We start from the raw sequence: 22,797 nt of genomic DNA on the forward strand, positions 1-22,797 counted from the left end.
GTTAACACACACTGTTTACAATTTCATCTTCTAGCTTTGCGAAGCCAGATGACTAACAGCCGCCATGCTCAGTGCAGGGCTGTGCTGACGTCATCAGAGATGATGGTGCACAGTGTTTTGGCACATGAAGCAGCGTGTAATTTGAAATTGTACTTTGTGCTAAATACTCATGCGAATCTCCAAAGCATTCAAACCATTGAAACAGAACAAAACAGCGATGTCTGCCCTTTGGACAGAGGAAGCACTGGCAGGGAAGTACAGTTATTGTTTTCAAGTGCCTCATAAGTGCTTATAAATATCAGGGAGAAAAAAATGGCATATAATGATTAACGTGCCCTTTGGAAGGGGTGTTCCTGGGTGGCACAAATGGTTAAGCACTAGGCTACTAATTCAAAGGTTGGTGGTTCGACTCCATCCAGAAAAGCCTTGGAAGAAAGGCCTGGTGATCTACTCTGAAATGTCACAGCCAATGAAAACCTGATGGAGCACAAGTCTACTCTGTGATACACATGAGGTTGTCATGAGTCGAAATAAACTCCACAGCAGCTGGTTTGGTTTTTGGTTTTGGAAGGGACCTCCTTAACACAGACAGGCTAACCTTTTAAACTAAGGTTCATTTTTGTCCTTTACAGGAAATGTGCTTTCTTTTGTACATAAACTGCTGTAACTATAAAAGGAAAGCTGTAAGAATAAACTATATGGGTGCTTTACCTTTATTTAAGATTTCTCCTGGAGATCTCACACTCCTTTACAAAGCTTTAGGGGATAAGATTTGCTTGTACCCGTTTCCCAGATGGGAAAAGAGAATGCAGAGACCATTGTTCCAAGTTTGGTGTAGCATGAGTTTTAGTGTCTTAAAAGGAGGGGAAAAAATAATCTAAAGAGGACTTTTGCCCTTCAGACCAATGCAGAGAGGTGCCACAGGCATAGGTGATAGGACTCTTAGGAGAATCCAAGGAAGCCAGAAGCTAGGCACAGAGCACTGAATGGCTTTTTTCTGGAGTCTGACCTGGATCTGGATGGGCCCTGTGAATAGAAAGCTGATCATTCAGTTGGAAAAACATACCCATTTGCTGTTATTTGAGTATCCCTATTTGTATTTACTTGAATGCCTTTCTCAGTGCAGGGATATGTATACTCCACTGAGATCAATGAAAAAAAGTCACGCAAAATAGCCTTGTAGTTTATGTAGGGAAAATATGTACCTATTCATTACGGGGACACTGACCAATAAGAACTTGTCTAGAGAGAAACAATCTAGAAGTTAAAAGTTCTGGAAGCAGATCATAGGTGGAATGGTGGAGGAGATTAGAGATAGTTGGATTGGAAAGGAAAGGGCTCTGGATTGTGTATAATATCAAGGAACATTATGTGGACAGGGAGTACATATTTTCTCACTTCATATCCGTGTTCAGGGAAAATCAGTGAAAGCTGGGGGAGGGATTGGGGGTGGTAGTGTTGCTGCATTTACTACTTTGGATCTAAAATGGGAAGAATTTTGAAACAGAGGAGCTATACATCCGCGGAATGGACTGCCTCAGAAGTTAGTGACCTACATGGCCATGGAATATCCAGAATAAGAAAAGTTTCTAGAAGCAGTGAAAACAGGAGGGGTGGGGAGCTGTTTAAGTTGCTCCTGGCCTTTTTGGATTATGGACCTTTTTAACAATCCAGTGAAAGCTGGGAAAAGGTTTCCAGAAAAATGTCATGTGGGTGCATGTTCACGACAAGGTTCACGGACTCCCAGAAAGCATGGGCTCCATATTGCAAAACCCCAGGTTCGATGATTCTTGAGAAGCTTTCCAATGCTATAGTTACTTGGACATATAGCCCTGAAATTGCCCTGGGTAAATATGAGCAGTTTCCAGCGGCTCAACCTATATATGTTTGTGAATCCATTACATGTATTGCGCTAAAAAAGTAACTTGAGTTAAAGAACTTACCCTAATGTATATAATCAGAAGGATGATTAACATGGATTGGGTTGTCATTGGTGGTTTTTGAGGAAGGTAATTGCCTGTTTGCTTAAGAGCCTATGCCTAGACAACAACTGGTTAATAACACCTTACATTTTTAGGGGTTTCAAAGTAATTTCATGTAAGTAATTTCTTATTTGGTGCTGTAACAATACTGTGAAATATTCAGAATGGTAAAATCATTCCCATTTGGTGGAGGAGGGAAAAAGTAAGTGCCAGATTTAGAACTAGAATTCAGGTATCTTTCCCTGCTGCCCTCCTTCCTTTTCCTCCTTCTCTTTGTCCTTCTTCCCGGCCTCCATGCTAGCTATACCACCCTTATGAAATCAAGTGTGCTTTTGTGCTTTTCGTCACTAAGAAGGAGTAGCAACCGTACATAAACCAAGATGCTCTCCTTCCAAACAAAAGTATCAGGAGCCTTGCTTGAGTCTAAGTTCATCTGTGTGATGGGCTTGTATGTGTGTATGTGTGTTACCTACTGAAATGTTTGTATGAAGTACTGAAGGACAAGAAGGAAGTACTCTTCCTTCTTCTTTTCTTTTCTCCCTTCCTTCCTTTACCAAATACTTGCCAAGCATCTATTATGTGCCAGATGCCAGGTACTAGGGGATAGGTGATTAAAAACTGGCATAGTCTCTTTCCTCATAGAGCTTACGAGGAGGGGAGACACCAAATAAGTCATTGCAATAAAGTCTTGTGGGAGGAGGGTGACAGGGAGTGCGAGTCTACAGTCAGAGAGCTCTTGTTTTCTGGGCAAGAAGTGATAGTGGCTTGGATTAAGGTAGTGTCAAATTCAAAAGCCTTTTAAGAGGTAGGATCAATATGACTAGAGGATTGATTAACTGGAAGATGAGGGAAAGGGAGAGGAGCTACTTCATTCCAAGGAAAAGAGGAGCCAGGCAGGACAAACTTGACCCAGTAATGAAGCTGGGGTCATCCTTTGTGGTGGTGGAAGTAGTGGAGGGATTCTAGTCCAGTGCCCCACGGGCTTGTGTCTAAGTCCTCGAGGGAACAGAAAATGACTGTGAAGAAAAACTCAAAGAGCAACTCTCACTAAAAACTGTGATACAGACATTGGGTTGTGAGGCAGTACAGTTTTGATAACCTCTATCAGTGAGTAGGAGCCTTTGTGATGCAGTGGTTTAGAGCTCAGGCTGCTAACCAAAAGGATGGTTGGCAGTTTGAATCCACCAGTCGCTCCTTGGAAACCCTATGAGGCGGTTCTACTCTGTCCTATAGGGTAGCTAAGAGTCAGAATCAACTCGAAGGCAGTGGGTTTGGTTTTTAATGGGTATTAGCGAGTAGGAGCCCTGGTGACACAGTGGTTAAGAGCTACCACTGCTAACCAAAAGGTTGGCAGTTGGAATCCACCAGCCACTGCTTGGAAACCCTATGGGGCAGTCTTCTGTATCCTATAAGGTCGCTGTGAGTCATAATCCACTTGACGGCAATGGGGTTTTGGTTTATCAGCGAGTAGCCCCCTGCAGGGAGAGCGGCACTCCCCCAAGGCAGCCACAGGACAGGGTGCAGCTCTGGCCCCTGGGGTAGGGGGGACCCAGTGCATGGAGAGTGGTGCCTACAGTGGTGCCTAGTGGTGCAGAGGTAGGTGCCACCATGGAGAAGGCAGCACCCTGGCAAGCAGTAGTGGGGCCCTGTGGGAGGTGGCAGATCGGGTGTGATGCGGATCACAGCTGGACATTTTTTGGCACATGTTAAAAATAAATCTCTAATGGGCTCCCAGAAAAACAAAGAACAAGTCTTGAGGGTTGAGGATCCACCTATTAACAGGCGTGGACATAAACCAGCAACACACAGATTCAACCATAAGGTTATACGTTAAAGTAGAAGCATGCCGGTTACACTGATGAATGAATTTGCTAATGTGGGCATTGTCCTGGGTTTGGCCTTGAATTTATCTCCAGAGTTTGTAAAAAAGCAACACCCAAAGGGCAACAACCAACTTGGCCTAGAGAACAAAGGACTAAATACAACTATAGTTTATCGCCCTCCCAGGCTTAACAATCTTTGTTTTGATGTGCTAATATTTACTGACGAGGACAAAAGCCGCCAGCTCCCACACACACACACACACACACACACACACACACACACGCACACACACACACACACACACACACCCCAGGCTGAGCATATATGTTTCAATGCAGCAAAATATTTTCTGACTTTCTAGTTGTTAATGGGCAATTCATGCCTCCCTGTGGCTTTGATTTTGCACAGGGAAAGCACCGGAGACAGAATTCTGCATTTTAAAAACACATCATAATAAAAAGACAAACAACCCAATTAGAAAATGGTCAAAGAATTTGAATAGGTGTTTCTCCAAAGAAAATATACAAATAGCCAATAAGCACATGAAATGATGCTTAACATCATTAGTCCCTCAATCTAAATTAGGTCTCCCTGTTATCTACTCCCACTACCCTGAGCTTTTCTTTCATAGTATTTATCAAAATTTCAAATTTATATTTTTTTGTGTGCTTTTTAATTTAACAATTTTTTTAAAAATTAAAATCCGCCAGTCCCACTAGAATCTAAATTCCGAGAGGTCAGGGATCATGCAAGTTTTGTTTGTCACCATATTCCCAGCACCTAGTGCTGGCACGTGGCAGACACTGCAATATTTGCCGACTGAAGGGATGACTGTTATTAACTGATTGCTTTACACATGGTATTTTGCATTGCCTCTACTTAGAACCATATAAGTCCAGAGTAATCATGTTGTTGTTGGGTACCCTCGAATCAATTCCGACTCATAGCGACTCCATGTGACACAGTAGAACTGCCTCATAGAGTTTTCTTGATTCTAGTCTATGGGAGCAGATCAACAGGTCTTTCTCCCTCAGAGCTACTGGGTGGGTTTGAACTGGCAACCTTTTGATTAGTAGCTGAGCACTTAACCGTTTGCTCCACCAGGACCCCTTAGAGTAATCATACCTAATGATTTTCTTATCTTCTTAAAAAGTAGACTAATTGCTTATTTAATGGGTCCACCTGCCTTTTGTGAACAAACACTTGTTTATTAGAGAATATGTGAGGAGGAACTGGATTGTGGTTGAAGGTTGAAGGATACTTTGACCATGAAACCCTGAAAAGAAAAGAAATTTAAGGCTTATGTAAACTTCCTAATCATAATCCCTCCACCTCCTGTTTCCTTATCAGTGACTTTGTTGCATTTCCCTGGACAACTCTATTTAACATCCCCTGAGGCTGGTTTATAGCGTGCCCTTTGACAAGACCTATTACTTACTTCTGGCCATGTTTATCAAGGTGAGAGAGGTCAGGCGTTGCAGGGGAGGGGTGGAGCGTTGTGTGGGACTCCTGGCCCTGAGCCTGCAGATAACCCTTTGTGGCTCTTAGAAGGGCCTTTGTCTCCAGATTTATCCTGGCAGATTTTAGGAAATGATATGCAAGGAAAGAGATTTGATTTACTGAGAAAGGTTTGTTAACTCACAAAAGAGCTCTAGGTCTCTGTGTTTGGCAGTGTGGAACTGTATGAAAACATAGGATTAAATTAGGAAATGGCTTCTTTGCTGTCTTTAAAGCTAGAGTGAAAGCGAGAGTGAGTTTTCAGAGGTGCCCGTGTTGCTTGGGAAACACATATTCTGGTTCAGTGAATACACATTTGTGTGTATATACATACCAGAACTAGTAACCGGTTGTCATTGACTTGATTCCAACTCATGGCAACCCAACGTGTGTCAGAGTAGAACTGTGCTCTGTAGGGTTTTCAATGGCTAATTTTTCAGAGGAAGATTGCCAAGCTTTTCTTCTGAGGTGCTTCTGAGTGGACTTGAACCTCCAACCTTTACTTGAGCAGCCAAGTGCATTAACCATTTGCACCACAGACTCAGTACAGACACACACACACACACACACACAGACACACATGTGGAGAGAGGTTGATTGATATACAAATATATGTCAATTTGGGGAACTTTATGAAAAAGGCAGTATCTTCATAGATAACATTGTTGTGGGAGACATCCACTCAACAAATATGCATTGAGCATTTACAGTGCTTGACAAGGACCTAAGCATTAGGGAGCAGTAGTGAAAAAGATGGAGTAAGTCCTTGCCTTCCTGAACTTATGAAATATATTGAATCTCAGTTTTCTCATCCGTAAAATGGAGATAATAATAAAAGCTACTTTATTGCCTTTTCATCAGGAGTAAACTGCCATGAATGTGAAAATACCAGATAGGTTTTAAAATGCTGTATAAATTATGAGTGGCTATTATGATTGATGTACCAAATATAGCTATCATTCACTTTGGGAATAAATCATGATTAATTATTCTAGTTCCAAATATCTCTCATCCTCATATAACCTATGAATTTACCCTTATAATTTAGGGAGCTAAAATTGCCATTCATTATTGTTGTTGTTTTTATTAGGTGCTGTTGAGTCAATTTTGACTCATAGCAACCCCATGTGACAGAGTAGAACTGTCCCAAAGGGCTTTCTAAGCCCTGGTGGTGTAGTGGTTAAAGCACTTGGCTGCTAACCGAAAGGTTGGCCGTTTGATCCTCCGTGGAAGAAAGATGTGGCAGTCTACTCAACCAGACTAGAAGCTGGTTCTTTGAGGGGCTCAAAAAAATTGACAAACCACTGGGCAATTTGACAAAGGAAAAAAGTGAGAAAAAGCAAATAACTGAGATAATAGATGAAACTGGAATCATTACAAAAGATCTAACTGAGATAAAGTGAATTATAACAGAATACTATGAAAAATTGTACCCCAACAAATTTCAAAACCTAGAAGAAATAGACAAATTTCTAGAAACACACTACCTACCTAAACTAACTCAAATAGAAGTCGAACACCTAAACAGACCTATAACAAGAGAAGATGTCATAAAAAAACTCCCAACAACAACAAAAGCCCTGGCTCAGACGGCTACACTGGGGAATTCTCCCAAATATTCCGAGAAGAGTTGACAAAAATTCTACTCAAACTTTTCCAAAACATAGAAAAGGCAGGAATACGCCTGAACTCATTCTAGGAAGTCGGCATCACTCTGTTACTAAAAGCCAGGTAAAAACATCACAGACAAGGAAAATTATAGACCAATATCCCTCATGAATGTAGATGCAAAAATTCTCAACAAAATTCTAGCCAACAGAATTCAACAGCATATCAAAAAAAAAAAATACATCATGATCAGGTGAGATTCATACCAAGGATGCGAGAGTGGTTCAATATTAGAAAATCAGTCAATGTAATTCACCACACAAATTAAAAAAAAAAAAGAAGAGAATCACATGATCACCTCAGTTGATGCAGAAAAAGCATTTGATAAAATCCAACACCCTTGTCTTCTAAAAACTCTCAGCAAAATAGGAATAGAAGGGAAATTCCTCAACATAATTAAGGGCATATATGCAAATACAGTGGTTAAGAGCTACGGCTGCTAACAAAAATGTTGGCAGTTTGAATCCACCAGCCGCTCTGTGGAAACCCTGTGGGGCAGTTCTACTCTGTCCTACAGGGTTGCTATGAGACAGGATCAATCTGATGGTAACGGGCTTGGTTTGAAATGCAAAACCAACAGCCAACATTATTCTCAATGGAGAAAGACTGACAGCCTTCCTCTTGAGAACGGGAATGAGACACAGATGCCCACTATCATTACTCCTATTCAATAATGTACTGAGGTACTAGCTAGAACAATAAGGCAAGAAAGGGAGATAAAAGTTACCCAAATTGGAAGGAAGAAGTAAAACTCTCCCTGTTCTTAGATGACATGATCCTATACATAGAAAATCCCAGAAATTCCACAAGAAAGCTACTGGATCTAAAGGATTCAGGAAAGTGGCAGGGTACAAGATCAACACACAAAAATCAGTTGGGTTCTTCTAACTAATAAGGAAACCTCCAAAAAGGAAATCAAGAAAACAATACCATTTATAATAGCCCCTCCCAAAGGATAAAATACGTAGGAATAAACCTAACCAGGGATCTACAAGACTTGTACAAGGAAAATGATAAAACACTACTGCAAGAAACTAAGAGATCTACATAAATGGAAAAACATTCCATGCTCATGGATTGGAAGACTTAACATTGTGAAAACGTCAATATTACCCAAAAGGTTATATAGATATGATGCGATCCTGATCCAGATCCCAAACATCCTTCCTTAATGAATGGAAAAACAAATCATCACCAACTTTATACAGAAAGGAAAGAAACCCTGAATATCCAATGAAATATTGAAGAAGAACAAAGTAGGAGGACTCACACTTCCCGACCTCAAAACTTGCTACACAGCCATAGTAATCACAACAGCCTGGTACTGGTTCAGTGACAGGCACATAGATCAGTGGAATAGACTGGAGAACCCAGAAGTAAATCCATCCGCCTATGGGCAGATGGAGCTCTGATGGCACAGTGGTTAAGAGCTCGGCTGCTAACCAGAAGGTCGACAGTTCGTATTCACCAGTCACTCCTTGGAAACCCTATGGGACAGTTCTACTCTGACCTATAGGGTTGCTATGAGTTGGAATTGACTTGAAGGCAACGAGTTTGTTTGTTTGTTTTTTGCTATGGGCAGCTGATCTTCAACAAAGGGTCAAATTCCATTAGGTAGGGGGAAGAAACTGCCTCTAATGGGTGCCGACAAAACTGGTTATCCACTTGCAGAAGAATAAAACAGGATCCATACCTCATATCATACACAAAAACTAACTCAAGATGGATCAAAGACCTAAATATTAAAGCTAAAACTATAAAGTTTCTGGACGATAACATAGGGACAAAACTAGGGGAACTAATTTTTGACATAAATACACTATCAAACACAACTACAAATGCACAAACAACAGAAGATAAATTAGATAACTGGGACCTCCTAAAAATTAAATACTTACGCTCATCAAAAGAATTTGTCAAAATAGTAAAAAGAGAACCTACAGATTGGGAAAAAAATTTTGGCAATGACACATCTGATAAGGGTCTAATCTCTAAAATATATAGAAAAATTCAACAACTTCAACAACTCAACAACAAAAAGACAATTCAATCAAAAAATGGGCAGAAGACATGAACCAAAGAGGACATTCAGGTGGCTAACAAACATAGGAAAAGATGCTCATGATCATTAACCATTAGAGAGATGCAAATCAAAACCATAATGAGATTCCATCTCACCCCTGCAAAATTGGGGAGATTATAACTTTTATACACTGCTGGTGGGATTCTAAAATGGTATAACCAGTATGGAAAATGGTATGGCACTTCCTCAGAAAGCCAAAAATAGAAATACCTTATCTTCTAGCAACCACACTCCTAGATTTATATCCTAGATATATAAGAGGAGTGACATGACTAGACATAGACACACCTATGTTCACTACAGCATTATTTGCAATAGCAAAAAGATGGAAATAACCTAAGCACCCGTCAACAGATGTATGGATAAACAAATTGTAATACATACATACAATGGAATACTACACAACTGTAAAGAATAATGATAAGTCAGCAAAACATAACACGGATGACTTTGGAGGACATTATGCTGAGTGAAATAAGTCAATCACAAAAGGATAAGTATTGTATGGTCTCAATTTTATAAAAAGTCAAGAATAGGTATGGGCACAGAAAGCAAAGTTCTTTGATGGTTCGCAGGGATGGGAGGGGGAAGGAGGGGGAATCACTTTCTAGATAGCAGGCACTTGTTGTTTTTGGTGATGGGAAAGGCAATACCCAATATGAGTGAAGTCTGCAGAACTTGTTCAAGGTAAATGAAGACACTAAGAAGTACACAAGAATAAGGAACAATTTCAGTAAATGCTATAACATACAATTTTGCAACAACAGTAATAACAACCAAAAAATATGTATGCGGCTACATAGGTAGATATGTATGCATGTCAGTGTATAGGAAGGCACATGTGAGTATACGAGTGTGAATGTATAGGTGTTTCTGTAGGCATATGTCTATACATGTTTGTGTGTGCTCCATATATATTCATATATATAATAAACTACATAGGGAACACAGTTACAGACACTTCCTAGATGTAAACACCTTGCGGGATTGGTTTACTGGGTTTGAAGTCTTGGGTCCATAGTCTCATGGGGAAACTCGGTCAGTTGGCATAATATAGTTCCTAAAGATAATGTTCTACACCCTAGTTTGGTGAGTACCATCTGGGGTCTTAAAAGCTTGAGAACGGCCATCTAAGATACAACTATTGGTCTCTACTTGTGTGGAACAAAAGAGAATGAAGGAAACCAGAGACTCAAAGAAGAAACTAGTCCACAGGACTAATAGCCCACATGATCCACAGCCTCATACCCTGAGACAAGATAGTGCCCGGCTACCACTATGACTGTTCTGACCAGGGACATGATAGAAGGCCCTGGATAGAAAGGGAGAAAAATGTAGAACAAAACTCAAATTTCTAAAAAAAGGACAGATTTACTGAACCGATAGAGACTAGAGGAACCCCCAAGCCTATCACCCTAACATGCTCTTTGAACTTGGAACCGAAGCCACTCCTGGTGGTCACCTTTCATCCAAATAATAGATTGGCTTATAAAATAAACAATATCACCCGTGAGTACTGTGCTCCCTTAAATAATAAACTGTATGAGAAAAAACAGTCAACATTTACCCTAAAGCAAAGATGGGAATTTAAGGTGGGGCAGGGAAGCTAGAGTAACAGAAACAGAACAAACAGAATGGAAATAATGAGAATGTTGACACGTTGTGAAAAATGTAACCAGTGTCATGGAACAATTTCTATAAATATTGTTAAATGGGAACCTAATTTACAGTGTAAACTTTCACCTAAAACAAAATAAAATATTAAAAATAAATAAAAGAGTATCGTGTATGTAGTTTGAGATGTAAATAATTGTATTAGTTATCTATTGCTGTGTAACAAATTACCCCGACAGTATATGTTGATTATCTCAGAGTTTCTGTGGGTCAGGAATCTGAGTGTAGCTTATCGGGGTCCTCCAGCACAGGGTCTTTCGCAAGATCATGATCAAGATGTTGTCCAGGACTTCAGTCATGGGAAGCCTGGACTAGGGAGGATCTACATCCAAGCTCTCTCACACGGCTGTTGGTCAGCTTTAGAAGATCCACACTTACTTAGGAGACCATTGGCAGGCTTCAGGTCCTGGCTGGCTGTTGACTGGAGACTGTAATTTTTTGACATTGAGGCCTCTACATAGGGCAGCTCACAGCATGGCAGCTGACTTCCCTAAGAGTGAGCAAGGACTCCGAGAGGGAAAAAGTGAGAGCTGGAAGTCACGGTCTTTTCTCATGACCTAATTTCAGAAGTGACATCTTATCACATTTGCCATATTCCATTCATTAGAAAAGGAGCCTGGGTAGCTTAGGCGGTTTGATCATATGCTAACCCAAAGGTTGGAGGTTCGAACCCACCTAGTGGCTCCACAGAAGAAAAGTCCTGGTGATCAGCTTCTGTAAAGATTACAGTCAAGAAGACCCTATGGAGCAGTTCTACTCTGTAACACATGAGGTCACCATGAGTCAGGGGCTGACTGGACAGCAGCCAATAACAACATTCATTAGAAGCAAGTCACTAGGTCCAGCCCATACTCAAGGGGAGGGATTACACAAGTGAATACTAGAAGGTGGGGGAGGGGGGTCATTCCGGGCCACCTCAGAGACTGCCTGCCACAGCGTTACTTGTAAACAATACTATGAGTTAATGCTGTAGTTACGACATTAATAATGTTACAGTATTTGAAATGAAAGAAAGAAATTAAGTAAAAGCCATCATTCCCCTAAGACAAGTTGGTATTAGAGCTCTCTAGATTTTGAGTTGTAACTTGTAAAGAATCCTGATTCATTCTTTTGCTTTTGGCATTGGCTCATGCTTGGAAACCTACAACCTCTCTGTTTTGGAGGAAGCCATCTGAAAGGTACTTTTACAATATTGGAGCCCTGGTGACACAGTGGGTCAGCAGTTGGAATCTCTCCTATGGGGTCGCTATGAGTCAGAATTGACTCGACAGCAAAGGGCTTTTCTTTTGGGTTTTTACAATATTGGAGGTAAACAAAGGTCAGTGTTTCCTAAGTGAGGGTAGCAAAATTGAAAATTATGATAATTTTAACTTGCCAGTTCATGGAATTGATACCTCATTCATTCACTTGATTACCTTACTTTTGACTCATACCTGAAAGCAAAGTTAGTTAAACTCAATCAATTGAAAATTAAGGGGAAGAGCATTCCGGGCCTAGAGGAGACCCAGTGCTATGGGAATGAGCTTGCCGTGGTTTAAACCAGTTGCCTTCAAGTCAATTGCAACTCATGGTTACCCCATCTGTATCAGAGTAGAACTGAACTCCATAGGATTTTCAATGGCTGATTTTCTGGAAGTAGATAGCCAGGTCTTTCTTTCAGGGTGCCTCTGGGTGGACTTGAACCTCCAACATTTTTGTTACCAGCCAAGTGCATTAACTGTTCGCACCATCCGAGGACTCTTGCCACGATGTAGAAAAAGAAAAAAAGTCCAGTGTGGCTAGAGTGTAGGGGGCAAAGAGGCAAATGCTATGGGATGATGTTGGAGACCTGGGCAAACGCCTGACCACGTGAAGCTTAGTCTATTGGTTAGGTGTTTAGATTTTATTGTAAAGACAAGGCGAAGGTATTGCAGGGTTTGGAAGGGGGTTGCAAAGAGCTATGAATTTTGCTGATGATTCTGATTGTGTTAGCTATTGCATCAAGCTGTTTTTGCAAAAAAGATTCTGAAATCTATCAACTCAAAGCCATGCTTGAGCAAAGATAAAACAAGCACTGAGACTTTTTAATAGGATGTTACAGTTATGGGATGTGTTTTACACAGAGGTGAAAGTTGTGTTTCTGACCAGCCAGTGGGACAGCCCGTGTGGTGGATACATTGGATACATTTGGAAGGAGGCCCTTGTGTCATAGGGCTTCCTAGTGTTGTATTCGTTTCATATGACAGGACTTACAAGAAATTCATTCAGAAAAACCCCCAGTGTAGGAATCGTTTGGCATATTCTTTGCATATTTTCTCCAGTAAGCAGCAATAATTTTTTCTGTTGTCATTTATGGCCATGGCTGCATGCCATCCCAGGGCTCTCTTGTTAGCCAGGAGGCACGTGGGTATCTTGACGGTGGTCACTTGTGATTTTAAAATGAAAGTGCACCATTTAAATTTCTGGTTCCTGTAACTTCTCCTTCCTCCAAATGTCCCCTGAAGCTGACCTTGTAAGAAAAATATCCTGAAGAGAAATAACAGGGCATCTATTTTTCCTGAAACAGAAACTAGGAAAAAATTCCAAAATTTTTTTTTAAATTTATTTTTGTGTTTTTTTAAATTTTGAAATCATTTCAAACTTACAGAAATGTTGAAAGAATCATGCAAAGACTTCCATATACCCTTCACCCAGCTTCCCCAATTGTTAAAATTTTACCATATTTGCTTTATCGTATTTTCCCTTCTTTCTTTTCTCCCTCATTCCCTCCTTCCTTCCTTCTTTTTATTGTCCTCTTTTCCTTTTTTCTTTCCTTCATCTAGCTACACACACATACACATATATAGATATTCATATTATTATTTTTTATTTGACAGTAACTTGCGTGATGACTCTTTCCTCCTTAAATTTCAGTGTGTATTTCCTAAGAATAAGGCCGCCAAGATTTTAACACTGGAAATTAAGCAATCCTAATGGCTAAAATCTATTTACTGGGTGTGTTCCTTTCTGAGTCAAGATGGATTTTAGGTGGCTTGAACAAAAATGGTGAAAGAAAGGTAATTATATCTCAAGTTCAGGGATTCCCTTACTTCCCTCTTCTTAAAATTTTATGATAAGTTTACTATTTTATGATTAAAATAAATTTATTACAGAACATACAGAAAAATAATAAGGAAGAAAACTCTCACCAAATTTTATCCCTGTTGGTGATTTTGATGTATTCTTCATGTGTCTTTATCCATCCATATCATCTAGCTATATTTCACAGAGTATTTGCAGTTTTGCTTTGGATCTTTTTTCCCACTTAAAATTATTTTGTAAACATTTCCCCAAGGTCATTATGTCATTTTGTCTATTTAAGTATTTTTTTAAGAGCCCTGGCAGTGCAATGGTTAAGCCCTCAGCTGCTAACTGAAAGGTTGGTGGTTCAAACCCACTCAGTGGCTTCACTGGAGAAAGACCTGACAATCTGCTTTCTTACAGATTCCAGCCGAGAACACCCTATGGGGAAGTCCTGCTCTGTTACATGGGGTTGCTATGGGTCAGAATTGACTTGATGGCACTTACCAACAACAGTCTAGTTTTAATTTTTCCCTGGTAACAAATAATATTGTGATGAACATTCTTGCATATAATATTTGGTCTATATCTCATGTTTTTCCAGAGGAAATAGACCTACAAGTAGATTTTGATACAGGTTGCTAACTTGCTTTTGAGACAAAACCAAACAAAACTTGTTGCCATCAGTTGATTCTGACTCATAATTGACCCTATAAGACGGATTAGGACTGCCCCATAGGGTTTCCAAGGAGCGGCTGGTGGATTCAAACCGCAGACCTTTTGGTTAGCAGCTGAGCTCTTAAGCACTGCACCACCAGGGCTTCTTAAGACAGCTTGTACCAACTGCCTCCTCATCATCGAGGCTCTGCAGAGTGCCTGATGCACCTGACCCCTGATAGGATTTGAGTACTGTCATGAAAAAAGAAATATTTGCCAACTTATTAGGTGAAAAATTGTTTTAATATGCTTTTATTTGATTAAAAGGGAGGTTGAACATTACTTCCATTTATTTACGGGCGATTTGTGAATTGTCTGTTAGTGTCTGTCCCTGCCCGTAGGCCATTTTTCTTTCAGAGTGTTAAGGTTTTGCTTTTTGAAATTTACATTTTTTGAATATGGGAAGGATATGCATCCTTCATCTTCAAAATTGAGAAGCTCAAATATAGCCATATACTTTTACTATAAAAGGGTTTTCTTCTTGTGGCTCATAATTCCTGATTTGTTGTTGTTAGCTGCCATGGGGTCTGCCCCTGACTCATAGTGACACCATGCACAGTGGGACAAAATCCTGCCAGGTCCTGGACTATCCCAATGATTGTGATCCATTAAGGCTCTGATTGGCTGATTTTCAGAAGTAGATCGCCAGGCCTTTTTTCCTAGTCCTTCTAAGTCTGGAAGCTCTGCTGAAATCTGTTCAACATCATAGCAACATACAAGCCTGCACTGACAGACAGGTGGTGGCTGGGTATGAGGTGAATTAGCTGGGAATTGAACCTGAGTCTCCCGTGTGGAAGGTGAGAATTCTACCACTGCCCCCCAAATTCTAATATAATGTGAGTCTGTAAATATGTAAACATAGTTTACTGTTAGAACAATGCCACTTCTGCTTGTTGCAAGTTCAGTTACTCTAATCATCCTTACATTTTTCTGTTTCCCTCTTCCTTCTATTATAATACCAATTTTAAAAGATTCAGACTTCTGCTTATCACACTTCTTACTCCATGACACATTTAGGTGGCAGCCTGCCAAGGAAACCACAGTCTAAAAAAGATCTCATATGAGAACTGAAGAAGGTCAGAAACACAAGTTGAGGGGAATAGTTGAGGAGAGAAAAGGAACAGCTTCTTGTTTATGCCATTTAGAGAATGAATTTTCCGAGACGCTGGCTCAGAGAGATCATGCTTAGTGCGGTGGGGCGCAGGAATTCCAGGTATCTGCCATCCCTTCCTTCTGCCTGTGGCCAGAGGCAACTCATTCATCTCAGCTCCATCTCCACGGTCTCATTTTATAATGGAGATAATAATACCTCAAAGGTATGCTCTAATTAATTATTCGTAGACTCTGAAAATATAATTACTAATTATGATAACTATTAAATCATTAATTTCTTCATTCCTTTTGTAGAATTTTAATTGAATGCCAAAATCCAACACTGAAATCTAGTTACTTGCGGACTCTTTTACCTGGTGGAGCCCTGGTGGCGCAGTGGTTAAGAGTTCGGCTGCTAACCGAAAGGTCGACAGTTGGAATCCACCAGCAGCTTCTTGGAAACCCTATGGGGCAGTTCTGCTCTGTCCTGTAGGGTTGCTATGAGTCAGAATCGACTTGATGGCAACAGGCTTGGGTTTTTTTTTTTCTTGCCCATTATCCCCTCAGGTTCCTTATAATGTTTCCTTCAACCCCTGCTAGGTGAATTCTTTAAAATATAGAAATTTCCGTTTGTTGAAAATATTTAGAAATATAGGAGTTCCAAGAAGAGAGAATGTCAAAAGAATTATAAAATTTTGTATCCCTGTGACTTATTGTAACTGAATAATAAAATAGATAAATATTTGAGACTGTTAATTTTTAAGCTATGTCAACTTGTTTTCCCCTTCAATGTGGGCCATATAATCTGGGGTTTACTGGGAAATATCCCTAAGACACTTACAGTTTACCTAGATATTCAGCAGGATAGTCATATGAGTATAAACAGTTTAACAAATGACAAGTTCTGAACAGTGGCCCTGGATTTTATTGTACAGTTTTGAATTTTAAAGTATTGGTTAACCTATTAAGAACCTTTTTTGTCAATGTCTGTACATTCATAGAATTAATGTGGCTCTCAATTGGAAAGAACAAGTAGAGTGCATATTTACCTTTGGTGATTTTTCTTGAGTGGAGTGGGTGTTCAATTAAGTGTGTGAACATCTTATTTTTCTAATTAGATCATAAGCACTTAAGAGTGGGGATCATGTGTTGCGTTTCTTCTAAAAGCAGAGGAGTTGAGTGAATGCTGGAATTATCTCCTAGGCCACCTGGCGTTTTTACCCTGACTTAACGTATAAATAGCCATGAGGCCCTGGACACTTGGTAAATGCATACTGCCTCAGTTTCCTCATCTATAAATGGCAAAATGATACTTTCACTAATTTACAAGACTGTTGTGTTTTGTGTGGGCTAGTAAAAATTCAGTGTTATTTTTGCAAGGTTGTTTTATTTCCAGATGTATGGTTGTCAGTGGAGATGTGCGTTTTGACCTTTGCCCCTCCGTTTTTGCCTGGGAGATTTTGCATACCGATAAGAGCTTTGAGTTGATTTAGCAGAGTTATTATCAGATGTTTCTGGCTCCAGTGGCCTCTGGCTTCTTCTGGGCTGGCTTTAATATGACCAGGACCATATAACTAGCTTCTTAAATTTTAGTATCAGCTACATCATCTTCATCAGGAGAAAATTTTCAAACCTTTATTTCCTTTGCAAAAGGCAACTTTTACTGGCGGAGTCAATTTATTTCTGAAATGATCCCATTTACCTGAACGAGGAGGGTGTATTTATTTTCAGGGTAAGTGGTAGGGCCGTATAATTCTTGTGTGACAGATGAACCAAACATTCAGCTGTAAATTACATTTGGCTGGAAGAAGATGCTCTGGTATGAAGCCACATTTCTGCTGTTGCTCATTCGCTCTTCTTGGGTTGGGGCTGAGAGCTGGAAGATTGCATTTACCTAGAAAATGAAAAATATTCTTTATAGAAACCAAAAAAGAGGTGAGTAATGCCATCTATATGTATTTATATAAAAAAGAGGATGTTGAGGGTGTGACTGGGTTCCAGCATCTCTGTGACCAGGAGGCTGAAAGTATCACATGACATGTCGAGGTGGCTTGTGGCATCATGGTTTATTTTCAAAGACCTTTTCATAACATAATGAAGCCTTTTTTCCTTTGTTATATTTTAAAGTTGCCCTTCATTGGCTTCATTACTGTGTCACAAAGTGGGATTTTTTTGTTTTTGTGAGCCTTCAGTCTCATAAAAATTAAATGTGTGCATTCCTGTAACCCGATATGCCCTCTCCAGTAAAAATCAATGCCTCTTGCCCTTGCTGCTCAAGCTGTCGAGGTCTTATTATGTAGCCTGTGCTCCTTGTGTCTATTTGTTCATATGGCCTTTTGTCACCCATGTTTTCTGATGTTTCTGAAACATATCTGAGATCACAGTCTTCACTATAAAATAATCTGTTGGTTTGTGTTTAGCTTCCCTGAGTGTTTGCTAGAAAACAGCAGAGGGTGCTTTTTTTTTTTTTCCTCTCTCTTCTCTTTTAGTGTTTGTAAGTGTGCATAGAATGGGGCCAGTTTATTACTCGTCTACACGTTATTCCTTTGACTGGGTTGGCAAGAAAACTTGAAGAAGATGGATTTCTGGGGAAGGAGGTAGTAAAGTTTGAAACCACTTAGTGCCTTTGCAGACTTGAATTGCACTATTCTTAAATATGCCAGGTACAAAGATTCTGAGACTTATGAGGGCCAGTTATTTGCCTGTGCTTAGATGCGATTATCATTTTTCCCAACCAAGTGGAGTTTTCACTGCAATTTTTTTCCTAAGAAATACTCAAATGTTGAATTTTCTCATTTTCATATTTGCAACTAAGTCCCAAAGTAAAGACTCAGATATTCTGAGAGTCTGCTTGAATGCGTTATTTGATAAATGGGAGTAACCTGATCTTTCACAGCATTTGATGGTGAGATTTAAGGGTGGGTTACCAAGATGATGGGATTTGGGGGAACAGGGTGTATTTATGGTGCTGTATAAAGCTCCCAAAATGGAATTGCTGACTATGCCCTGGTGGTAACTCAGTGGTTGTACTAGAGGTAAATGATGAACTGTTCTTAACTGTCCTTTCCTAGCAGTAGAAAGGAAATAAGCATTATAATGTCTTTAGTTTGGTGCAGTCCAGGCATGATTCCATTTTGACCTTATGACCGTGATTCAACAGGGTAGTATCCCGCAGAGAACTCAGCTCTTATTCACAGGGTCTCATTTGTCTGATGAGCAGAAAGGACTCTCAACCTACAGTGACATAGATAAGCCCTTGTAAGGGGTTTGGCTAAATAGTTCATACTACTGGCCCTGTATGAGAGAAAATGTTGTTGTTGTGTGCTGTTAATTCCAACTTACAGTGACCCTATAGGACAGAGTAGAATTGTCCCATAGGGTTTTCAAGGCTGTAATCTTTATGGGAGCAGATCGTCAGGTCTTTTCTCCCGCAGAGCCGCTGGTGGGTTCGAACCGCCAAACTTTCTGCTAGCAACTGAGCGCTTACCCATTGCGCTACCAGGGTTCCTTGGCAGACAAAATAGATTAATCAATTAATTTACCAGGCACTGTATTAAAGCTTTCTTTACATTATTTTATTTAGTATGTCTTGTTTTCTCTATTCTAATGATGAAACTGGAGTTCAAAGAGGCTGAAGATTTTACCAAAAATCACGTAGCTATTTTGTGGCAGAGCCAGCATCTGCTCTTTGTGCTGGGTGCATCCTTTTCTGTACTCTTAGTCACTTTACTGTAGACAGTATACGGCTTGTCAAGAGAGCCCACCCTTCCACTGTCTTTAGATGAAGCTACCTGTAGGGCAAACCACTGAAATCTTGGTTCCGTAGATCTTCCTTCCATCACCTTCTACCAATACAAGATACTTGTCAGTTCAACCTGTCACCAAATGTTTTACTGAGTGTCTACTAAAACTTAGTTTTAGAGACCGGTGATCTTAAGAAGTACGGTAAAAGCACAGTGCGTTCAATTTAACAATAGGAAACTTACGGCATAGTTGGCGCTGTACTCTAACTAAATGGAATTGTAACTGCTGTTATTAGTAGCCATGTTATCAATAAACCAGTTGCTGTCGAGTTGGCCCCAACTCATGGCAATCGCATGTGTGCCAGAGTAGAACTGTGCTTCCTAGGGTTTTCCATGGCAGATTTTTTTGGAAGTAGATTGCCAGGACTTTCTTCTGAGGTGCCTCTGTCTGGACTGGACCCTCCAACCTCTGAGTTAGCATTTGAGCACCTTAACCGTTTGCAACACCCAGGGACTCCATATTTTTAACAATAGTATAGAAAGATATGATCTCGTTAACTATAAGCAATGTCATATCCTCCTACTTTTTAAATGCAGTCGCTCAAAGTGATTAACATTTTTCAGCATTCTTTGTATGATTTTTTGGAATTATAGTCCTAAATCTATTTGGAGGAGAAAAAAGAATAGAAACATGAGTGAGATTAAAATCTAATAACTTTCAGGCTCAGGATGAATTTACAAAACACTGGTCATTCATTCCCCTTCCCCCCACCCCGGCATGATATTATCCAGTTATCCCAAAAGGCTTTTGTTCCTACTTGTGGTTGGGATGCATTGTGATGCATCATTTATGCTGTGCCTTAAGTGTTCACTGGATAGAGTGTGTGAGAGACAAAGAACAAGAATCCTGCCTAAAGCCCTTACTATCTAGAGACACTTTACTGTTATGTAATCGAATTTCATCCAAGATTAGATACTGTTTAACTCATTCATTTCTTGAGAGCTGAAATTCAGGGCTTCCTTTAACAGTTAGATAGCCCCAAGCATGCTGATTTTATCTGCACTTTGAATAGACGTTCACATGGAGCAGTGTGTTGCACACTCTAGAAATGGACAGGGGGTGGGCGGGAGATGAGCTGGCAGACTACATTAGTGAGTAAATATCACGGGGCATCGGGGAGAGAGGGCTGATGAGGATGGGCTACAGATCAGGATCCCCAACTTTACACCATAAAGGGCCCCTTGTTTTTCCTTAGGAGTCCCAGGTGGGAGCAAATGGCTAAGTACTTGGCTACTAACCGAAAAGTTGGCAGTTTGAATCCACCAACAGGTGCCTTGGAAGAAAGGCCTGGTGACCCACTTCTGAAAAATTAACCATTGAAAACCCTGTGGAGTATAGCTCTACTCTGACACACGTGGGGTTGCTACAAGTCTGGTTTGTTTTTCCTTACCTTTGCATTTGAAAGATTTTTGTCAACTTGTTAGGGATTAATTCATTCATTTTCTTTTTAAATTAAAGGTGTTCATAACTGCCAGTCAGAAATTATGATAAGCATGAGACGACTGATGTTACCATACTGAAGTAAAAATAATTCCAGCCAAAAGTACGGAAAGTTGACATTTTACTTGGCTTGTGAAGCTTTTTGTGAATGACTGTTTACATGCATGTTGAGTTTTTGGAAAGATTAAAAGTAGAACTGACCTCTGTTATTACTTTTACAGATTGCCTAGAAATCTAGAGACCCCAAGTGGGGAGCAACTGGATTTAGTGATTGCCATAAATTCCCTTCTACTTCTAACAGTCTGTGATTTGTGAACACCATTCAAATGAATAAAACCGACCAGTTACAAATGTGTTCCCAACAGTGAGTTTTGAAATCCAGGTCCAACATTTTGTGGGGCAAGGGGAAGAGGCGAATATAGATACCCACGAAAGTTGGGGAGCAGGGTAAGAATGTGGGAATAGCTGCACTTTGGGTGTGCCCCTCAGTTTTACTTGGTAAGTAAATAAAAATAGCACTGTCTACTCTGGCATCCTTGACCACAAGCAGATCTACTTGTGATAAAAAGAAACAGATCCTCATGTTAATGCTTTGCCTCCACACCCCACCCTGCAAGCTGAATGATCTTCTGAAAAACCAGAGCTGACTGTATCACACCTCTGCTAGATCTCAACTGCCCCGGAGGATAAAACTCAACTTCCTTGGCCTGGAGTAAAAGGTCCTTCACAATATGACCCCAACCTACACCTGATTCTTTCCACATGTACTTTATGTATGTGTTACACTGAATTTTTCATTTTTCTTGAAACTACCAGACCTTTCATAAACCCTGCCTTTACACACACTATTCTGCTAATTCTGCTAACCGGACTATCCTCTATTCCCAATCTTTGTTGGATACGATCCTGTAATATGCAGCTAAGATAATAACACTTATTATGTACCAGGGACTCATTTAATCCTTGCAGTGAAGTAGTTTCCATTATTAGTCACATTTTTGCAGTGGAGGAACCTGGCCCAGGGAGGTTAAGTCAATTTCCCGAGGTCACATAGCCAATCAATGTTGGTAACAGGATTTGAAACTGTGCAGCCTATCACTTCAGGACCTATACTTATAACCTCCATGACACACTGCCTGTTCCTTAAGGTGACACTTCCAAAGGTAATAGATGACAGATAGCTGCCATTGAGTCCACTCTGACTCACGGCGACCTTAGAGCAAACAGAATGAAACATTAAACATTGACTGGTACTGCGTCAGCCTCACCATCGTCAGTGTGTTTGAATTCACCACTGTGGCTGCTGTGCCAGTCAGTCCGTCATGCTGAGGGTCTTCCTCACCCTCACTGGCCGTCTGCTTCACCAAACGTGACATCTTCCTCTAGCAATTGATCTCTCCTGATGTGTCCAAAGTAATAAAGATGGACAATGTTCTCTTGTGATCCACAGAGTTTTCAGTGGCTAAATTTTGCAAATACTTCGCTAGGCCTTTCTTCCTAGTCTGTCTTAGTCTAGAAGCTCCATTGAAACCTGTCCATCATTGGTGACTCTGCTGATATTTGAAATACTGGTGGCAGAGCTTCCAGCATCATAGCAACATACAAGTCACCACAGTACGACAAACTGACAGATGGGTGGTGGTCCAATGGTGAAGCCTTTCCCAAATCCCTCAAATGGAGTTAGCTCTTCAGTTCTTGAGATTCCCAGAGTGAATTCCTTGTACAGTAATAGAATTTAGCAAGTGGCATTATAATTTCTCTCTTTCTGGGTCCTGCCTGTGTGATTTGTGGGTAATTTAGAGTATCACTCAGTTTCATATGCCCAGGGCCTAGCAAAATACCTACCACCTGGTAATCACTTAGTAGATATTTCTTGAACGAATGAAAGAATGAACAAGTGAAAGAACACACATGGAAACACCTTGCCCTGTATTTGGATGGGCCAGGATTAGCTTTTCTTCTTTGCACTTCTTCTAT

General features: G+C 40.3%; 1 protein-coding gene across 2 annotated transcripts in view; it reads left to right on the forward strand.

The window, feature by feature from the left end:
* The window catches only part of CREB5 (cAMP responsive element binding protein 5), a 467,421-nt gene that overhangs the window by 8,505 nt on the left and 436,119 nt on the right, over positions 1 to 22,797 (forward strand). Inside the window, exon 1 of one of the 2 annotated variants that reach the window (XM_004377490.2) lies at positions 17,103 to 17,308. The exons of the other annotated variant lie outside the window; for it this stretch is intronic. The gene's annotated coding sequence lies outside the window, so the exon portion shown is untranslated. Of the gene's footprint in view, positions 1 to 17,102; positions 17,309 to 22,797 lie in introns of those variants that run through there. 2 annotated transcript variants of the gene reach the window in all.

This window comes from Trichechus manatus, unplaced genomic scaffold (genome assembly GCF_000243295.1).
Source record: "Trichechus manatus latirostris isolate Lorelei unplaced genomic scaffold, TriManLat1.0 scaffold00050, whole genome shotgun sequence".
Lineage (NCBI taxonomy): Eukaryota > Metazoa > Chordata > Mammalia > Sirenia > Trichechidae > Trichechus > Trichechus manatus.